Source organism: Hemiscyllium ocellatum, chromosome 6 (assembly GCF_020745735.1).
Source record: "Hemiscyllium ocellatum isolate sHemOce1 chromosome 6, sHemOce1.pat.X.cur, whole genome shotgun sequence".
In the NCBI taxonomy this organism is placed as follows: domain Eukaryota; kingdom Metazoa; phylum Chordata; class Chondrichthyes; order Orectolobiformes; family Hemiscylliidae; genus Hemiscyllium; species Hemiscyllium ocellatum.
Window position 1 is genome coordinate 54668130 of NC_083406.1, and position 22074 is coordinate 54690203.

Here is a 22074-nt window from a genome sequence, read left to right on the forward strand (position 1 = left end):
CACTTATCATGAAAGACCTGCCCCATTATCATGTTTTAAAGCTGTTGCACAACTTCGCAAATTTTACTGTATTGTTACCAAAGGTAGACGAAATTCAAATTTGCCTTAATTGAAATAAACATGTCTCAAAAAATATGTGTCTAGTTCTAATTAATCATCTTGTGATAAAATTCCAAGTTCATTTGAGATATATTATTGTTAATAGATCAGTCAGCCATTATACATTCAGCTTGATATTCCCTATGATTGAATTCATAGAAATGTGAAGAAATAGGAAATAGGGGCAAGAGAAGGTCATTCAATCTTGCTTTGCTATTTAATATGATCATGGATGATTTTTATGTTAATGCTGTATTCCCACTTGCTCCCCATATTTTTTGATGTCTTTAAAACCAAAAAAAACTACCTCACTCGTAAATATATTCAGTAACTTGGTTTCGATAGTCTATGTGCGAGAGAATTCCATAGACTCACCACCCATTGAGTGAAGAAGTATTTTCTCATCTAGGGCAAGTATTTGCCATTGTGATTGGGGGGAATCTAAGCAGGGTGACAGGGAAAGCGAAACAAGGACAGTAATAAAAGAAAGAAAGTAGAATTCGAGAACAGGAGACTGGGTAATCAAGAGTGAGAGGCAAGAAGGGCCACAGTTCAAGAAAAAGTTAAGAGGATTAAAAATGGAAAACAGGCAAGCCCAAAGGTTTAATACCTTAATGCTCAAAGCATTCATAATAAGGTAGATGAAACTGACAGTGCAAATAGAGGTAAATCAATATGATCTCATAGCCATTACACAGGCATGGCTACAAGGAGATCAGAACTGCAAACTTAATATTCAGAAATATTTGACCTTTAGAAAGACAAAAGGGAAGAAAAGATGTTGGGGTAGCACTCTTAATAAGAGATGAAATGAGAGAGGGAAAATATGAGTAATACGTAGAGCCTAAAACAGTAGCCACACTCTAGAAGAGGGCGTACATCAGCAAAAAGTAGCAGCATGTAAAAAGGATAGTTAATGGAGTCAATCAGGTTGAAAAGGGTAGCTATGATAATGAATGCATAGAGTACATTAGGAATAGTTTCATACAGTGACACTGATGGTGTTAAGTACAATGTAGTATAGTGTATAACTAGTGTCTGATCCACGGCTGCCCATTCTCAACACCAAAGTTGAAATTTATTCCCATATGCCAATGGTATATATAAACCTTGCTTTCTGCTGTCATTTATTCTAATAGACTCAATAAAACCTTGGATTTATCGAGCATTACTAATGTATTGAAATATGCTTCACAGGTGCGAGCAAGCCACATCAGGGTGTTAAAAGAGGATGCTGCTGGGGTAATAGATGTTTTGGTATCAACTTTTTAAAATTCCCTAGATTTCAGAAAAGATTCAGTTAGTCAAAGTAGCAAATATAATACCTCTGCTCAAGAAGGGAAGGAGACATAAAATCAGAAACTTGACCAGTTGCTTGATATCTGTTCAGGGGCAGGTGCTTATTCAGAGATTATAGCTGGCCACTTAGAAAATCTTTAGGTAATTGATAAGAGTTGGTATGATTTTGTCAAAGATAAATCATATTTAACCAACTTATTCCTTTTTTTGAAGGACTAACTTGCTTTTCAGTTTTTAAAAAGTTAATTGGCATGATGTGGGCATCTCTCTGTCTCAGCATTTACTGTATTGCCCATCCATAGTTGCCTAAAGAGGTGATGGTCAGCTGCCTTCTTGAACCATTGCAGTCCCTGCAGATAAAAGGGAGCTTGTAGAGGTGCCATCCTTTGATTTCCAGAAGACATTTGATAAGGTTTCACATCAAACTTTATGATGATGGATTGAAGGTACATGACAGGCTGACAGAAAACAGAATATATATAAATGTGAATTTTCTGATTGACAGAATGTGATGAGTGGAGCCCATAAGACCAGAAGAAACCATAAGACAAAGGAGCAGAAATTAGGCCATTCAGTCCATTGCGTCTGCCCTGTCATAGCGTCTGCATGGTCTCGCCAATATGCCATGCATTGGGGCATCCTTGCCTGCAGCTTATGAGATAGACAGCATTGGCCAAGTCACATAAGTATCTGCCATGTACATAGTGAGTGGTGCTCCCATATGTGATGTCACATCTTGCAGGGGTTGCTATGGCAGGGTTCTGTGGTGTTGTGGTTGATGTTATCCTGAAGGCTAGGTAGTTTGCTGCGCACAATGGTCTGTATAAAGTTTGGTCGTTGTTTCAAGGTGAGATGTGGGGTAATCTTGGCAAGATGTTCATTGTCATCTATGATATGTTGAAGGCTGTGAAGAACTTGAGTTAGTCTCTCTACTCCGGGGAAGTACTGGACAATGAAGGATACTCTACTGTCTGAGATATAGAATCCTGTGTTAATAGGCCTTCGGCCCAACAAGTCCACACCGACCCTCCGAAATGTAACCCACACAAACCCATTCCCTACCCTATTACTCTACATTTATCCCTGACTAATGCAACTAACCTACACATCCCTGAACACTGTGGGCAATTTAACATGGTCAGTTCACCTAACCTACACATCTTTGGATAGTGGGAGGAAACCCACGCAGACACGGGGAGAATGTGTAAACTCTACACAGATAGTTGCCCAAAGTTGGAACTGAACTCAGGTCCCTGGTGCTGTGAGTCAGCAGTGCTAACCACTGAGCCACTGTGCCATTCTGAGGAGGTTGTTGTGGTTTCTCACATCGAAACAGGTGATCAATGAGTTAAGCATTGTATTCTGTTCTTATGAGGACAGCTTTCAAAATGTTTAGGTATCTGTCACGCTCCTCCTCATCTGAGCAGATCCTGTGTATGCACAGGTCATCTTCATGGGACCTGTTTCTTGGCTATCAGTTTCTTCTCAGCGATCCTGCATTGTTGTGTATTTTGAAGGTCGCTTTGGAGGACACTTACCTGAAAGTCGGAGGTTGAATGTCTTTGACTGCTGAAGTGTTCCCTGACTGGGATGGCTTCTTTAGCATGTTTAGGGTAGAAGCTAGAAAATGCAGCATTGTGAGGTTATTTGTGAACTTGCGGTAGAGTGAGGTACTGGGGTGCCTGTCCTTGATGGAGATGCATGCATTCAAGAATGAAATTAATTCTGAAGTGTAGCCTGTGGTAAATCTGATAGTGGGATGAAACTTAGTGATATCACTATTTAGCCATTTCAGTGATTCTTTGCCATGAGTCCAAAGGAAGAACATGTTATTGATATTTCTGGTGTTGTGCGTTGGTCAGAGGTTCTGAGCAGCACCATCTTATTTTTCACTTTTTATCTCTCTGCCTCATTTAATCGAATTATAGGTTATCCCTTTGCTCGTTATTCCGCAGTCAATACTTTACTCACACCATCTGACACTCCTGATCACCTAAAGTGACCTATTATTTGGCCTGTCAAACTCCACTCACACCATTTGCATGATCTTTTGATTTCTCTGCTCATTGAACTTTATGCCAATAAATCTGTACCTGTGTGCTTCTGTCTCACCTCACCCGATGAAGGGGCAACACTGCGACAGCTTGTGATTTCAAATAAACCTGTTGAACTATAAACTGGTGTCGTCTGAATTCTGACACAAAATGATAGCATGTAGATTCAGTATATACTCAGGAATACTAATGGAATGCTTTCATTTATTAAGAGAGAGATTTAACACAAAAGTAAGGATTTTATGCCTCAGGCATTGGTCAGATTGCATCTTAAATACTGTGTGCAGTTTTGGACTCCTTATTTAAGGAAGGATGTAAATGAATTAGAGGCAATTCAGTGATTTACTAGATTAACACCTGGAATGAGTGGTTTGTCTTACAAGGAAGGTTTGGACACACTGGGTTTGTATCCACTGAAGTTAAGAAGAGTTGGGGTGATTTGATTGAAGAATATCAGATTCTGAGTGGTCTTGATAAGGTGAACATGGAAGGATGTTTCTTCTTGTGAGTCATAGAGTCATAGAGATGTACAGCATGGAAACAGACCCTTCGGTCCAAACCGTCCATACCGACCAGATATCCCAATCCAATCTAGTCCCACCTGCCAGCACCCGGCCCATATCCCTCCAAACCTTTCCTATTCATATAACCATCCAAATGCCTCTTAAATGTTACAATTGTACCAGCCTCCACCAAATCCTCTGGCAGCTCATTCCATACACATACCACCCTCTGCATGAAAACGTTGCCCCGTAGTCTCTTTTATATCTTTCCCCTCTCACCCTAAACCTATGCCATCTAGTTCTGGACTCCTCCACCCCAGGGAAAAGACTTTGCCTATTTATCCTATCCATGCCCCTCATAATTTTGTCAACCTCTATAAGGTCACCCCTCAGTCTCCGACGCTTCAGGGAAAACAGCCCCAGCTTGTTCAGCCTCTCCCTGTAGCTCAGATTCTCCAACCCTGGCAACATCCTTGTAAATCTTTTCTGAACCCTTTCAAATTTCACAACATCTTTCTGATAGGAAGGAGATCAGAAGTGCATGCAATATTCCAACAGTGGCCTAACCAATGTCCTGTACAGGCGCAACATGACCTCCCAACTCCTGTACTCAATACTCTGACCAATAAAGGAAAGCATACCAAACGCCTTCTTCACTATCCTATCTACCTGCAACTCCATTTTCAAGGAGCTATGAACCTGCATTCCAAAGTCTCTTTGTTCAGCAACACTTCATAGGACCTTACCATTAGGTGTATAAGTCCTGCTAAGATTTGCTTTCCCAAAATGCAGCATCTCGCATTTATCTGAATTAAACTCCATCTGCCACTTCTCATCCATTGGCCCATCTGGTCAAGATCCTGTTGTAATCTGAGGCAACCCTCTTCGCTGTGCACTACACCTCCAATTTTGGTGTCATCTGCAAACTTACTAACTGTACCTCTTATGCTCGCACCCAAATCATTTATGTAAATGACAAAAAGTAGAGGGCCCAGCACCGATCCTTGTGGTACTCCACTGGTCACAGGCCTCCAGTCTGAAAAGCAACCCTCTACCACCACCCTCTGTTTTCTACCTTTGAGCCAGTTCTGTATCCAAATGGCTAGTTCTCCCTATATTCCATGAGATCTAACCTTGCTAATCAGTCTCCCATGGGGAAATTTGTCGAACGCCTTACTGAAGTCCGTATAGATCACATATACTGCTTTGCCCTCATCAATCTTCTTTGTTACTTCATCAAAAAACTCAATCAAGTTTGTGAGATATGATTTCCTACACACAAAGCCATGTTGACTATCCCGAATCAGTCCATGCCTTTCCAAATACATGTACATCCTATCTCTCAGGATTCCCTCCAACAACCTGCCCACACCGAGGTCAGGCTCACTGGTCTATAGTTCCCTGACTTGTCCTTACCACCCTTCTTAAACAGTGGCATCACGTTTGCCATCCTCCAGTCTTCCGGCACCTCACCTGTGACTATCAATGATACAAATATCTCAGCATGAAGCCCAGCAATCACTTCTCTAGCTTCCCAAAGAGTTCTCGGGTGCACCTGATCAGGTCCTGGGGATTTATCCACCTTTAACTGTCTAAGACATCCAGCATTTCCTCCTCTGTAATCTGGACATTTTGTAATATGTCACCATCTATTTCCCTACAGTCTGTATCTTCCATATCCTTTTCCACAGTAAATACTGATGCAAAATATCTCCTCCATTTTCTATGGCTCACACAAAGACCACCTTGCTGATCTTTGAAGGGCCCTATTCTCTCCCTAGTTACCCTTTTGTCCTTAATATATTTGTAAAACCCCTTTGGATTCTTCTTAATTCTATTTGCCAAAGCTATCTCATGTCCCCGTTTTGCCCTCCTGTTTTCCCTCTTAAGTATACTCCTACTTTCTTTATACTCTTCTAAGGATTCACTCGATCTATCCTTCTATACCTGACATGTGCTACCTTCTTTTTCTTAACCAAACCCTCAATTTCTTTAGTCATCCAGCATTCCCTATAGTTACCAGCCTTCCCTTTCACCCTGACAGGAACATACTTTCTCTGGAATCTTGTTATCTCATTTCTGAAGGCTTTCCATTTTCCAGCTGTCCCTTTACCTGCGAACATCTGCCTCCAATCAACTTTTGAAAGTTCTTGCCTGACACCGTCAAAATTGGCCTTTCTCCAATTTAGAACTTCAACTTTTAGATCTGGTCTATCCTTTTCCATCACTATTTTAAAACGAGTAGAGTTATGGTCACTGCCCCAAAGTGCTCCCCCACTGACACTTCAGTCACCTGGCCTGCCTTATTTCCCAAGAGTAGGTCAAGTTTTGCACCTTATCTAGTAGGTACATCCACATACTGAATCAGAAAATTGTCTTGTACACACTGAAGAAATTCCTCTCCATCTAAACCTTTAACACTATGGCAGTCCCAGTTGAGTCATTCAGAACTAGAGGACACTGTTTGAAAATTAAGTTTTATCCATTCAGGACAGAGATAAGGAAATTTGTTTTCTCTTGGAGAGTTGTGCAAATTCTGTACTGTTTTCCTCAGAAGGTGAGATGATTGAATATTTTAAAGTTAGAAACAGATAGATCTTTGTTAGGCAGGCGAATTAAGGGTCATTGGATGTAGGTGGGAATGTGAAATTCAAAATGCAAACAGATCAGCCACAACCTTATTGAATTGACAAGCTTTCTGCAAAGTCAGTTGACTTTAATTATCCATTTCCATATGGTGAGTGGGCAGCTAGTTTTGTTGCCCTAAATACAGTTCCCAAATTGAGGGGGTGAGCTTAGGGGTAGCTTGGAAAGGTGGCATTCTACATGCTCCTCATTGAGAACACACCTATGGCCATGTAAAATTCAACTTTAGGAGTGGAGGAGAAGAAAACTGGTAAAAGATTGAAAATCCACATATTGTTACATTATGGACTTAAGTCTCAACATGAATACAGACCAGGAAAATAGTGGTCCTAGTACTATAAACCTTCCTGCTGGCTGAAAATCAACCAGTCATTACTATTGGCAGTTCAATAGTTAGTACTGCTTCCTCACAGCACCAGGGAGCCAGGTTTGATTCCACCCTTGGGCGACTATCTGTGTGGACTTCGCACATTCTTCCTGTGTCTACGTGGGTTTCCTCTGGGTGTTTCAGTTTCCTCCCACAGTCCAAAGACATGTAGGTTATATGGATTGGCCATGCTAAATTGTCCATAGTGTCCAGAGATATGCACACTATCTTGGTTAGTCATGGGAAATGCAGGGTTATAGGGATGGAGTGGGTCTGGGTGGAATGTTTAGAGTTGGAGTGGACTCAATGGCCTGCTTCCACACTGTGGCACATCTATGATTTCCTGTCACTCAACCAAATTCTATGTTACAGTTCTGACTTTTGTTCCCTGGGTTTCACATTTGCTGACAAGTCTATTGTGTGTCACTTCATCAAATGTCTTTTTGGGGTGTCTGCGTATTGGACTCACCCACATGACTTTCATCAAACATCTCTGTGACCTCATTAAAATCTCACTCAAGTTAAAGAAGAATGATTTGTCCTTTCAGGACCTATGTTGATTTTCTTTAATTAATAGAGGCCTGGATTATCATTTCCTTAAAGTATTATAACAGACAGTTTAAAGTGACTGGCCAGTAGTTGCTGGATTAATCCTTGCAATGGTTTGTAATTCTCCAGTCCTTTAATTTGAATGTATATAGCTAATATCTCTGCCATTTCTGCCCCTACTTTCTTCAGCCGACTCAGATTTGTTGCATCTATCCTGGGGTGAAGTATGAATTTTAAGTATAGCCAGTCTTCCTAGTATCTCCACTTAATAACTCAATTACCTCCTCTTTCATTGGAACATTGGAAGTATTTTCTTCCTTGGTAAATATAGATGCACTCTGAGTGAGAAAGGGTCTTCCTTTACCTGCAACACAGGGCTGAAACTATCTGGTACCATTCTTACCTGGTCTGTCCGACATGTGTCTCCAGACCAATATGGTTGACTCTTAACTGCACTCTGAGAAATTAGGAATGGGCAATAAATGCTGGTCCAACTAGTAATGCCCATATCCCATGAATGAATTAAGAAAAAGCCTCGAGGATTGTTCTTTGATTGTGACTTCACAGCATCCTCGTGCTTGAACCTAGTCTGGCACACACAATAGTGCTCAGTCCCACTTAACCTCTTGAGGCAAGTTGAAACTGACTGTTTAACATTTTTATTTTTCAAAATGAAAAACAGAAAATGTGACTCCAGTTTAAGACATAATCTTGTTACTTTTGAGCAAGAAGGTTGCCAATCCCTTATTGTCTTTCTAGTCATAAGATATCACTGACAGCTTGTTATTCTGCAGTTGTACTTGCAGTTAGTTTGACTCTGTATCAATTTTCTCTTTAGAAAAACTCATTATATTAAAGGCTAAAAATGCCAAGATATTTCGAGGTTCCATTCCATCTTCATAACAAGATCAGATTGAAAATTAAATGTGATGTGGAAGTGCTGATGTTGGACTGAAGTAGACAAAGTTAAAAATCACACAACACCAGATTATAGTCCAACAGGTTTATTTGGAAGGACTAGTTTTCTGACTGCTGCTCCTCCATCAGGTACCTGTGGAAAGGATCGTAAGACACAGAATTTATAGCAAAAGATCACAGTGCTATGCATGCAACTGATACAATATATTGACCAAATCTAGATTGCTGTTAAGTTTTTCATCTTTTAGAATGGGTAACAGGTTTTGGTTCATTAACATGTAAATCCCAGAACTTCTTTCAAGTCACTTTCTTGAGATAACTTAAGGTTTTATTTAAAAAAAAACATGACATCTGAGCTCAGGCAACTCATTAAAGATGTAAGGTTAGAGTCTGCCTGTATCCCAATTTTGAGTCAGACTGGTTCTATTTCCAAAGTAGGAAATTATAAAATGTTACATGGATTGTCTGCCTGGAATGACTGCTGGCAGATTGTGTGCTTTTTGAACAAAATAGAATGTATCTGCAATTACAATTCTGCAAATGCAAATTCACCCCTTAGATTTATATGGGTGTGTGTGTGCATGTGAGGGGTAGAGAGAGAGAGAGATAGAGAGTGAGTGAGAGAGTGTGTGAGCGTGTGTGTGTGTGCGCGCGCGATTGTGTGTGTACACTTCTTGGGGCACAACAGGAATATTCACTACGACATGGAGCTATCTAAAAGCACATAGACATCCTCTTCAGTGTTTATATCACCGATTTAAGGTGAAAAATGTTTTCATCCTTCTGTTTGTTTGTAATACTGAGAATTAAAGAGGGTTATTATGTAAAACTTACATGATCATTCTGTTGCTTTGTGGAGGATTTCAATCCCCAAATAACTTTATATCATTGTTGATTTGAAATTGAATTGGCAGCATCATACCTAAAAATGGTTTAGTCAAGGGCAAGTCAGAGAGTCAAAGAGTCATAGAGATGTACAGCACGGAAACAGACCCTTCAGTCCAACTTGTCCATGCCGACCAGATATCACAACCCAATCTTGTCCCACCTGGCCCATATCCCTCCAAGACATTCCTATTCGTATGCCCATCCAAATGCCTTTTAAATGTTGCAATTGTACCAGCCTCCACCACTTCCTCTGGCAGCTCATTCCATACATGTACCAGCCTCAGCATGAAAAGGTTGCCTCTTAGGTCTCTTTTATATCTTTCCCCTCTCACTCTAAACTTATGCCCTCTAGTTGTGGACTCCCTCACTCCATGGAAAAGACTTTGTCTGTTTATCCTATCCATGCCCCTCATAATTTTGTAAACCTGTATAAGGTCACCCCTCACCCCTCAGGGAAAACAGCCCTAGCCTATTCAACCTCTCCCTATAGCTCAAATCCTCCAACCCTGGCAACATCTTTGTAAATCATTTCTGAACCCTTTCAAGTTTCACAGCATCTTTCCGATAGGAAGGAGACCAGAATTACATGCAATATTCCAACAGTATCCTAACCAATATCCTATACAGCTGCAACATGTCTGCCCAACTCCTGTATCAATACTCTGACCAATAAAGCAAAGCATACCAAATGCCTTCTTCACTATCCTGTCTACCTGCGACTCCACTTTCAAGAAGCTATGAACCTGCACTCCAAGGTCTTTTTGTTCAGCAATACTCCCTAGGAACTTACCATTAAGTGTATAAGTCCAGCTAAGATTTACTTTTGCAAAATGTAGCACCTCACATTTATCTAAATTAAACTCCATCTGCCACTCCTCAGCCCATTGGCCCACCTAATCCCATGTCAGCACCATCAGGGTATCACCCTGATCCCGTGAAAATATAACTTAAACATTGGTCCTTTACACAAGTAGATTGGGCTAGTTGACACAAAGATTACCTGAAAGGCATGTAAAGTTGCATTAGACAGTAATGCACTTTCTATAAGGGTTCAGAAGCAGGCTTTCCAATGATTAATTTCATGTGAGTGTGACACAGAACTTGGACCTAGAAAATTCCCAAGTCTGAACTTTATTATATCTAAGTGAGTTGCTCTAACTGTAATGATGATTTTTGTGTTGAGGATAAATAAAACATCATTAGCCTGAGTTTTAACACCATTCTCCTTAGCACCATTCAAGTACTCCGAACATTACTGCTTAGATATATAAAATTAGGAATTGCTTAGCATGTGATACCACCTTGGAAATTAACCTGCCAAAGAAAACTTGAATTTCCATATGGTCAATGCCCACTTGGGTGAAACACAGAAGTGATATCTAGCATTGTAGCCTTTGTAGGGTTAGAAGAAACAGGAGGAAATAAAGTCCAGAAACACTAACACATTTAAAATGATTGACTTGTCACGTATGGTGCAATAACTTCAGAAAAAGTACTACTTGATTTTTGTTAAAGAATGAGGAGATGTAATTTACTCATAAATTGTCACCATGATTCTGACCTAATCTCTGTGGTAGGGAACTTGTTAGAAAGAAGTCTGAGGGATTGAACTTGGAGAGAAGTGAATTAATCTGTGATCCAGTATGGATTTATTAAGGGAAGGTCATGTTTGACAAATTTGAATGATATTTTGAGGTGATAAACAGGAATTTTGATAAGGTGGAAGCATTTTACATGTAAGAACATGGGCTAAAACAATATTTGAAATAGGATTTTTAGTGGTACATTTAATTCTAGATTTAATATAAAACCAAATTGATCTCTGAATACATTAACTGTATGAATCTTTCTTTCAGAAGGGGTAACGGGTACAATACCACGGCATCTCTTTTTTCCTCTCAAACTATGGCGCAGAATGTTGCAGAAGACATGAGATCAGCTCGGAACACATGGATCCCACCAAAGCAATTTGACAAGAATGCATATGTTTAATTAAAACAACTCATAAAGCGAATAAAGATGTGAATACTTAATGTCAGTCCATCATAAAAAAAACCCTTAATTTACAAAGATATGTCAAATTTGCATTTGCTTCTCATAATAATTACTAAAACAACAACTGCAGTCGTTAAAATTGCTGTTTTTGTTTCTAGGGTACTTGTTGTCTATACATAGCTTCGAGGAAAGTTTCAGTTGGTTGCTTAGTTCGAAGAGAAAGAAAATGTATTGCTTCTTGACAATAGCACAAATCTTACAATGGAAACATATCCACTTTGTCAAGAACTCAACTACATTTAATGAAAAATGTAATTTTTAAGCTTAGTACTATAGCTATCTGTATCTTATTTTTAAAAAACTTACATCATACAAATTTACTATCACAATGACATTTTACTGTCACATTTCTGTTGTACCTTTTGCAGATCATGTTAACTTCATGTGCACCATCAGAAAACCAGTGAGATTAGGTCAAACAGTGGTTTGACAACAAAGCTGAATTATTCATTTCTTTCACCTGATGAAGGAGTAGTGCTCTGAGAGCTTGTGATTTTAAATAAACCCGTTGGACTGTAACCTGGTGGGTAAAAAGTGAGGTCTGCAGATGCTGGAGATCACAGTTGAAAATGTGTTGCTGGTTAAAGCACAGCAGGTTAGGCAGCATCCAAGGAATAGGAAATTCGACGTTTCGGGCATAAGCCCTTGATTCCTGATGAAGGGCTTATGCCCGAAACGTCGAATTCCCTATTCCTTGGATGCTGCCTAACCTGCTGTGCTTTAACCAGCAACACATTTTCAACTGTAACCTGGTGCTGACTAACTTATGAAATTTTCAAACTGGCCTTGGAATGGCTATCCATTGCTTCAATACATGGGTGGTTCAAGCAGTGGAGGCTATTCCTAAATAATCTAGACACGAACGTTGGAACTGAATTTTACCAAAATTGTTTCTTATCATATACCAATGGCCAGTTATTGATCAGGTTTGTCTGCATCCTTTCAAGAATTGAATCCCAATCAAGTTCTGTGAAGTAATCACCAGAATTCTGTATTCACTTCTCTTCACCACCAACCCACCTCTGAAGTCTGGCATGGCAGCCTCCTGACTTGGTGTGGCATCCTCCCAGTTTGGCAAGGTCAACTTTAGGTGTGGTGTGGCAGACTTTCAGCCTGTCACGGTGGTCTCTTGCCCGGTGTGGTGATCTCTCAGTGGCCCAGCAGGGCAGTCTCTCAGCCTAGCTTTATGACCTTTCAGTAGTATGTGGGGGTGACTCAACCCAGTGTGGACTTCTAGTCCCTAGGTGATTTCTCGAAGTGCATTCTCACCGTGGCTAGGCACATAAGAAAGACTGCAATGTTTATACATGAAGCTTTATTCTTTATTTTCTACTTAAAACTAAGATGTTCTGCAATGTGTAACTTCTAATCTTATGTTGTTTGTTTTATGCTATAAGAACTGCAATGTTTAACTTTTAACTCTATTCTTTCTTTTTACCTTGTTCTTAAGATTCTGCACCTGAGTACCTGTATCTAAGATGGAGTCTTGTGTGGTGACGTTATACACTTTTCACTGTACTCCTGTACTTTTGTACAGTAATAGTGAAAAGTGCATACTGCCACACCAATGCCCCACCCACACCGTTCTCTAACCACCATTTGCCCCAAGTGTAACGGAGCCTGCAGTAGCTGCATCAGTCTATACTGCCACTTATGGACTCACCCTGAGAGTCGCAGAGAGCCATCCTTGTCTGCGAGGGACCATTAATGATGATGACTAACATACACGTGACAATAAAATCAAAATCAAATCAAAGTCTTTTTATACAGGAAATTGTGTCTTTACCAAATACCATCAAGCAGGCAAAATGATCACTCCACCTGTTAATGCAGATATTAAGGAGGCTAAAGGATTGTTTTATATCTCATGGAGTGAAGTCAGTTTTGATTTAACTTGATGTGAAACATGTTTACTTGAACATCCACATATCGACATGCATCGTTTCTGTCACTCGACAATATGGCAACTCGATGGCTCTGTGAATCTGACAATTGCTGCTTTCTATCTTTTGACACAGAACCAATCTTGTTCCTTCTGCCAAGAAAGTTGCCAACTACTTTTAAATATATTCCCCTTTATGTCCTTTTTTGGATAGCTGTGTGAAAGCTTTTTAATATATTATTTTCATTTCTCAGGCTTAATGTTTCACACTGAACTTGGTGGCAAAGGCTGCAATCTGGATATTTCTCCCAGCCTCAAATATGCTCCCCACCAGTTTCACAACTGGATGATGATCCTCACAGCATTTGGCTCCATTTTAGTTTCAGTGCTGCACTGCATCTATGAAGTCAATAATTTTCCCAAGAATTTGTGGCATCTGTATGAGAAGTGTCTATTTCTTGAGAGGTGGGAGAAACTGGGATTGCTCTCTCTGGAGCAGTGAAGATCAACGAGAGATTTGATAGGTGTGTTCAAAAGTCTAAAGAATTTTGAATAAGTGAAGAAGGAGGAACTGTTTCCAGAGGCAGGATGCTTGGTTACCAGAAGACATAGATTCAAGGTAAAAGAACTAAAGGCAAAAATTATTTTGCAGACCAATTTTTATGATCTAGATTTCACTTTTTAAAAAGGTTGGGGAAGGAAATTCAAGTACAACTTTCGAAAAGGAAACTGAATAAAGAGGAAACATTTCCAAGGCAATTGTGAGTGAAACAGTCAAGTATTTTATGTACGTTTGTGATTCAATGAACAGTTATGTTTGAAAACAAAGCTACAGGTATAACTTTAACTTTTACTAAGGACAATGTTAGTGTTCTAAGGACATTTTTGCATATTTAACAAGAAACAAAATCATTTTGTTCTAACTTTACCTATATCGTACTGGAAGAAATAAAACAGTTCCGTTACTCATATGAACATTACAGGTTTAGTAATGTTTTCCTTTTTGAAATGTGAAATTCCTTTTGACTGACAATTATAAGGTTTTAGCAAGTGACATAGACAAAGCTGGGGATTGTAGGAAGGATGAGTGAACAGACTGTGACACCATTGTGCAGGAAGTAATTCAAAGAGAGGGTGGAGGAAATAGGAATGTAGCTATGATAGGTAACAGCAAAATTAAGGGATAGATTTCTACAGATCTCAATGTGAGGTCAGTACAACAATTGAGGACATTATATCCAGACTGGAGTGGAGCTTGGGGAGGATTGAAAGGGGAGGAATCAGTTGACATCATCCGCATTGGTACCAAAGATGTCGGTAGGACTGAAAATGAGGTTCTACTAAAAGATTTTGAACAGTTGGGAGCAGAATTATAAAGCAGAACCTTCAAGGTAATAATCTCTGGGTTACTACAGGTTTCAGGAAAATTGGCTCAGGTTAAATAAAATCAAGAAGCTAAATTAATGGCTTAAAGATTGGTGTGAATGCAATGGGCTTCAGTTTACAATGAACTGGAACAAGTAGAGACGAGCTGTACGGGTGGGACAGGCTTCACCAGAACTGCTCTAGGACCAGTCACGTGGTGAATTGAGTAAGTAGAACTGGACTGAGGGCTTTATGCTAATTAGAAGGTGTAGCATTTCTGGATAGTGGATATATAGGCTTATAAAGCAAAATGATGGTGCCATAGCAAGGCATTGATTTAGTTAATGAAACTCTGGAGTGGAACTGGAAGGGACAGTGTACAAACACACAAAAAAAGCACAAATAGGGTTAAGGAGTGAAAGCATGGTTAATGGCTGTTTACTTAAACAGTACTCAGAATAAAATTAACTAATGGCACAAATAGAAGTTAATAGTTTTGATCCTATAGTCATTATTTAAAGACAGAGTTACGAAGAGATCAAAGTAGGAACTAAGTATACAGGGAAATGTAATCTTTCAAAAAGACAGACAGGAAGGAAAGTGGGGAAAATTTTGTTAATACAAGATTAAATAAGTTTGATAGTAAGAAATGATCTTGGATCAGGAGATAAAGAATCAATATAACGGAGATTGAAAAAAACAAGAGGAAGGAGACACTGCTGTGGCTCTGTGGTTAACACTGCTACCTCACACTGCCAGATATTCAGGCCACAGTCTGTGTAGAGTTTGCACATTCTCCCTGTGTCTGTGGTGGGTTTCCTCTGGGTGACCTAGTTTCACAATTCAAAGATGTGCAGGTGAGGTGAACTGGCAATGCTAAATTGCCGACAGTGTTCAGGAATGTGCAGACTTGGTGCATTAGTTAGGGGAAATGTAGAGTAGGAAATGTAGGAAGTTAGGTCTGGGTGGGTTACTCTTCGGAGGGTCAGTGTGGACTTGTTGGGTCAAATAACCTGTTTCCACACTGTAAGGATTCAATGATCCTATGACTACTGGGGGTAGTCTATAGGCCTTCTAACAGTGGCAGTATGGAGGTGACAGTGAATCTGGATTCTGAAAAAGTCACAGATGTCTTGAAAACTGCCATACTCTTATTCCAAAAGGGAAGGAGACAAAAACAAATGAATAACTATACGTCAGTTTGCTTACTATCTGTCATTGAGGAAATGCTTGGGTTTGTTGTAAAGGATATATGATGTGGAGGTGCTGGCTTGATCTAGAGTGGACAAAGTTAAAAATCACACAACCTCAGGTTATAGTCCAACAGGTTTATTTGGAAGCTTTCGGAGTGCTGCTCTTTTGTCAGGTAGCTAGTGGGGCATGATCATAGGACACAAAATTTATGGTAAAAGATCAAAGAGTCATACAACTGATGTGATGCATTGGACAAACCTAGATTGCAAGGAAATCAAGGACTATGGGCATCAGTTTAAGGTTAGAGGGAAAAGAATAAAAGGAAACCTGAGGGGCAACGTGTTTGCACAGAAGGTGATGCGCATACGGAATGAACTGCCAATAGAAGTAGTTGAGGCAGGTACATTAACAACATTTAGAAACATTTGGACAAATACATGGACAGGAAAGGTTTAGCAGGATATGAGCCAAGTGTAGGGAAATGGGTTTATTGTGGATGGCATGGACCAGTTTGGGTTGAAGGGCCTATCTCCATGCTGTAAGACTATATGACTCTATCTATGACTTTATGAGTGTTGAGAATGAAACAGAGTCTGCAGAAGGCCTATTTATTGGTTAAGTGAGTTGACATAAACTTGGTTGATGGAATATAATGTGAGAAATTCTGAGAGATTATGCACTTTGGCGGAAAGAATAGATGAACTGGAAATTACTTAAATGAATAAGACTGCAGAAAGCTGCAGCACAGAGGGATTTGGGGATCCTCAAGCATAAATTACAAAAACTAATATCAAAGTTTAGCAGGTAATAGGGAAGGTAAATGGAATGTTGACTTTTACTTCAAAAGAATAATATAAAGAGTGGAAAGCCTTGCTAGAACCATATAAGGCAACAGCTGAAATTCTGTGAACAGCTTTGGTCCTCTTTTAAACTGGAGGCAGCTCAGAGAAGGTTTGCAGTAAGCCAATACCTTGCATGGGGGGTCCATCTTATGACAAGAGGTTGAGTAGATTGGGTAGTCAAACAAATTAGAAGTCGTTCTACACGGAAGTCAGAGCAGTTACCTGGCACTTTTTGCTCACCATTGGCTCCAAACAAACTTCATTTTCCACACCAGCCACTGGCCACATACTTCATTCATCTACAGGCATTGGCATCTAACACATGCCAGTCTCTGAGAACTCCCATGGCATATCTCTGATTCACTGGGAGGATGCTTCTGCACTTTAGTGTTGCACTTCAGGGCATATCTGCAACTATCAATATAATGCTGCAGCGAGCACACTGTGCGCTCAGGAACATGAACCCAGTTCTTGAATTGTACCATTATGGGTTGCTGATGTCACCCTTCAGCTGGTCAGGGTTGCGTATTTTAATCCTTTTATGCCAGTCTCTATGATATGAAGCAAATAAACAGTGCAGCCTCCCAGCCATTCCTGTCCTCATGGAGGTCTTCAGTGATGGCATGTGGGAGAGGCTGGACTAGCCATCATCACTGGATGAGCTAACCATGGCCCTCGAAACCTTAAAAATGAATAAAACTCTGCAAAGCGATGGCTTACTGGCTGAGTTGCATTCAGCTCTGTAAGCCTTGAATAGCCAAGTCCTGCTCAAGGTATGTGACAGTATCCCTCGGTCAGGGAACATATGCAAATCTATGAACAAAGATATCATCACCCTCATTTAGAAGCAGAAGTGGGAGATGGAGGAAATTTAGAAATTGGCGACCAATTTCACTGCTGAATGCAGACTACTGTCTAAGGTCATCACCAACCAGGTCAGGTCTGAACTGGGATCAATGATTCACCCCGACAAACCTGTTCTGTACTGGGCAAAACAATGTCTGAGATCCTCGCGCTCCTCAGTGATATGATGCAGGACAGTGGAGTGGACATCTGCCTCATCAGCCTGGATTAGGAGAAGGCCTTTGACAGGATATTCCACACCTACAGGTGGGATGCACTCTCTAGAATAGGTTTTGGGGAGGGAATTTGCAACTGGATCTGATTGGTCTACACCACCATCATTAGTACAGTTGCAATCAATGGGTAAGAATCAGAGTGCTTCCTGATCAAATCTGGAGTCAAACAGCGCTGCCCACTCTCTCCTGCCTTGTTTATGTGGTGTGTAGGGGGCCATCAGGAAAGATGCGAGCCTGAGACTATTCCAGGCAGTGGAGGCCTGTAGGCCAAATCCTCCCTGTACATGGATGATGCTGTCGTTTTCTGCTCGGATCTGCTGTCAGTGCACAGACTCATCAGCATCAGTGACCAGTTTGAACTGATGTGGGAACCAATTTAAAGCAAGGCAAGAGCGAGGCTATGTTCTTTGGGAACTGAGGCACCTGATCCTTTATCCCCTTCACCATCAGGACAGATTACCTGAAGGTGCTGGAAATATGATTCGAAGAGGCTAGGGCATGTGCAAAATATTGCGAGGAGTGCATCACCATGGTGAGGCAGAAACTGGTCCCTCTCCATTTTGGGTGGATACTTGGTCATCAGGTGTGAGGTACTGTCTCTATTGTTGTATGTGGCACTGGTCTGTCTCATTCCCTGAGCCTGCACTGTTGCAGTCACCCGAGTCATCTTTCACTTTATTGCTGTGGAACAATCCAAATAGTTGGACCGTACTGTATCACCTGCCCTTCATGGAGAAATTTGCAAAGTAAAACACCTTTGACAACAGGAAGTGGTCAGCACGTAGAGTCCTTAAAACCTGCTGGAAAGGAGAGGGGTCATTCTGTCACATGATTCCTTCAGCAGACTGTCAAAGTCCATTGTCAGAATGCTTCATCACCAGAACTTTCCAACAAACAACAAGGCATTGCCTGGCTGGTGGTGAGGGCACTACCTGTGAGATCCCTCTTGTATGAGGAGAAAGTGAGGTCTGCAGATGCTGGAGATCAGAGCTGAAAATGTGTTGCTGGAAAAGGGCAGCAGGTCAGGCAGCATCCAAGGAACAGGAGATTCGACATTTTGGGCATAAGCCTGATATAAGGTCTGTTGTGCTCTACAGTCTGTTCCCTGGGACTCACACCGAGACAAATATTGGCTGCACCTGGAGGACCATCAACTCACTAAAAGATGCTCTTTGGTCTGCCTGAAACTTGTTGGTCTTGTGAGCTATTGTGTTATAGGTTACCTTTATTAACTCACTCACCAGCTCACTATATTCATTGATACCGGGTTCCCGTTCATTCATTCATAATCCTTTACTAATGCGTTATTTACTTTAACACAGTTTCATTCATTCATTCATAAAACCATGCTCTGTAGTTTATTTTACTGTCCATATTTAAAAACAACCCTTTCAAACCAATTACTGCATTTTCACACCTTATCAGCCATTGCTACGAGCAGTGTTTACAAAATAAGTACAGCGTACAGAACAATACCATTCCTGCCATCATGTCTTCACGAAATGTTATAATATTAATCAGCCCTTACTAACCATCTCCTAGACCTGATTATAGATTCCCTTATTAGTAAGTATGTTTTAACTGGGCCATTAACCCTTTAAGAATCTAACTGACTAAACAGAGCTTCCATGAAATTGCATTGATTAGATTACTTACAGTGTGGAAACAGGCCCTTCGGCCCAACAAGTCCACATCGACCCGCCGAAGCGAAACCCACCCATACCCCTACATTTGTCCCTTACCAAACACTTGGGGCAATTTAGCATGGCCAATTCACCTGACCTGCACATCTTTGGACTGTGGGAGGAAACCGGAGCACCCGGAGGAAACCCACAAGGACACGGGGAGAACATGCAAACTCCACATAGTCAGTCACCTGAGGCAGGAATTGAACCTGGGTCTCTGGCACTGTGAGGCAGCAGTGCTAACCACTGTGCCACTGTACCGCCCACAAAATTCATGAAATTTTGAAATTCATTCCTATTATAAATAAATCTCACAACCTAGCTGCAGTATTCAGTTTCCTAGACTCATAGAGTCATAGAGATGTACAGCACGGAAACAGACCCTTCGGTCAAATCCGTCCATGCCGACCAGGTAACCCAACCCAATCTCGTCCCACCTGCCAGCACCTGGCCTATATACCTCCAAACCCTTCTTATTCACAAACCCATCCAGATACCTTTTAAATGTTGCAATTGTACTAACCTCCTTCCTCTGGCAGCTCATTCCATACACATACCACCCTCTGCGTAAAAAAGTTGCCCCTTAGGTCTCTTTTATACCTTTCCCCTCTCACCCTAAAGTTATTACCTCTAGTTCTGGACTCCTCAACCCCAGGGAAAAAGACTTTGTCTATTTACCCTATCCATGCCCCTCATAATTTTGTAAACCTCTATAAGGTCACCCCTCAGCATCCGACATTCCAGGGAAAACAGCCCCAGCCTGTTCAGCCTCTCCCTATGGCTCAAATCCTCCAACCCTGGCAACATCCTTGTAAATCTTTTCTGAACCCTTTCAAGTTTCATAACATCTTTCCGATAGGAAGGAGACCTTTATTCTTTAGGACGAACAGGTACAATTTCTAATTTATTTAGAGCATGTAGACCTAGTATTTTACTAACAATTACTAACCTAAATGGCAAAAGGATTAACACCTCGTAATTATGCAAGCCGTCTAGACAGACACTCTCAATCCCATCAGAAGTAGCATCTAGAATTTAACACATGTTTTAACTCATCTCCTGTCTCCCAAGACAGAAGCCCCAAATGTAACACTACAGTAATAGAATTTTAATATATGTAAGAACTGTATATAAAGGGGCTCTTGTAAGAACTGTATTTCGAGATTCTATTGCCACCTCAAACTTGTGCTGTGATTGCAGAATAAAAGAGGCTATTTTCACCACTCACTGATTCCAGTCATTATTTGAACACGGTCCTACAACCTGGTGTAGTTGGCAGGATTGTTGGGGTCATCATCTAAACCGACTGGTCACTGACAGTTCTTCAAGCGTAAGAAGCTTCCTTCTTAGAGTTGTGATCTAGTCTCTGAATGCCATCCTGAACCTGTTGTGGGTTGGCTGTTTTATTTTGAATCTCCGGCGTCTAGATCTCAGATCGGCTGACATAGTCTATGGCAGGAAATTATTTACGACATGTGAGCTATGGTGATCATGAGTGATCTCAGGAAACTTCCTACAACATCCAGAGATGGGCGAGCTCTGCCTGGTATAACTGAGGAAGAAATACTGTGGCAGTTACAGAACGACCTTGAGTTTCAGTTCTCGTTAGGGAAGACCCTAACCAAAATTGGCAGATGTATAGTATGGCCCAAGGACTGTGCACCCTCGATGATATGAGACAGGTCCGGGGAAAAACCACCGAAAAGAAAAATAAGGATAGAATTAAATTGCATTAATGAGACAAATTTACTAGAGAAATGAAGTCATATCCTGATCAGCCCATGACGCTGAAATAACCCAGCTTAAAGAGCAATTAAAAGCAATGGACGAACAGCTGAAGCAAGATAGATCCAAACAGGAAACAGCTCATCTTAAAAATCAGGAGCTTGAGAAAGAGAACAAGAAATGGAAGAATGCGATAACAGTCCTGTCAATTTCTTCCCCAATTCCCAACTCCATAAAGAATTTGAATCCCCCCCCCAACCAACCACCACCCCGAGACGTCCAGGAAGCGATTCAGAAAAACAAAGCTATTGCTCTTGGAAAACAGAGGGTCTGTACCAGTGAAAGCCACGAGGACTGTATGTTCCCGGTGCCATTTATATAACTCCTTAAAACCAGGGAAGTAACGATTGAGAAAATGGTGAGGCAGAGACTAGAGGATGGCATTGAGGTGGATGTTCCGCTACTACAGGCTGAAATGCACACTGTGCATGACCCCTGTGAGTATGCCCAGATTGTCTAAAGAAATGCCTCAGCCAAATAAGGGGCCAATGAAGACATGGGAAAGCCTGGACTGATTAAAGGGAATATATATGCTCCAATCCTGGGGCGGGGTAAAGATTCTGAACGTTATTATAACCAAAAAAGAAGGACGCCTCCTCCATGAGGCAGTCAAAAGTCCTCTTGGAGAGTTTCAGAGGGAATTACAAGCTGGCTGACAGCAATAAAACAAACGTTACAAAGGTATAGTTCACGTAAGACCAATTGGACAAAAGTCACAGCTTGCTGTCAAAAACCCACAGAGGAAGTCACAGAATATAAGAAAGTGAGTGTTTAGGACAATGTGGAAAGATTATGCGGGAGTCCCAAATGTGCAGGATGACAGGGATTTTTAAGATTGTGATTATGGTTCCTTTTTGGCTGAAA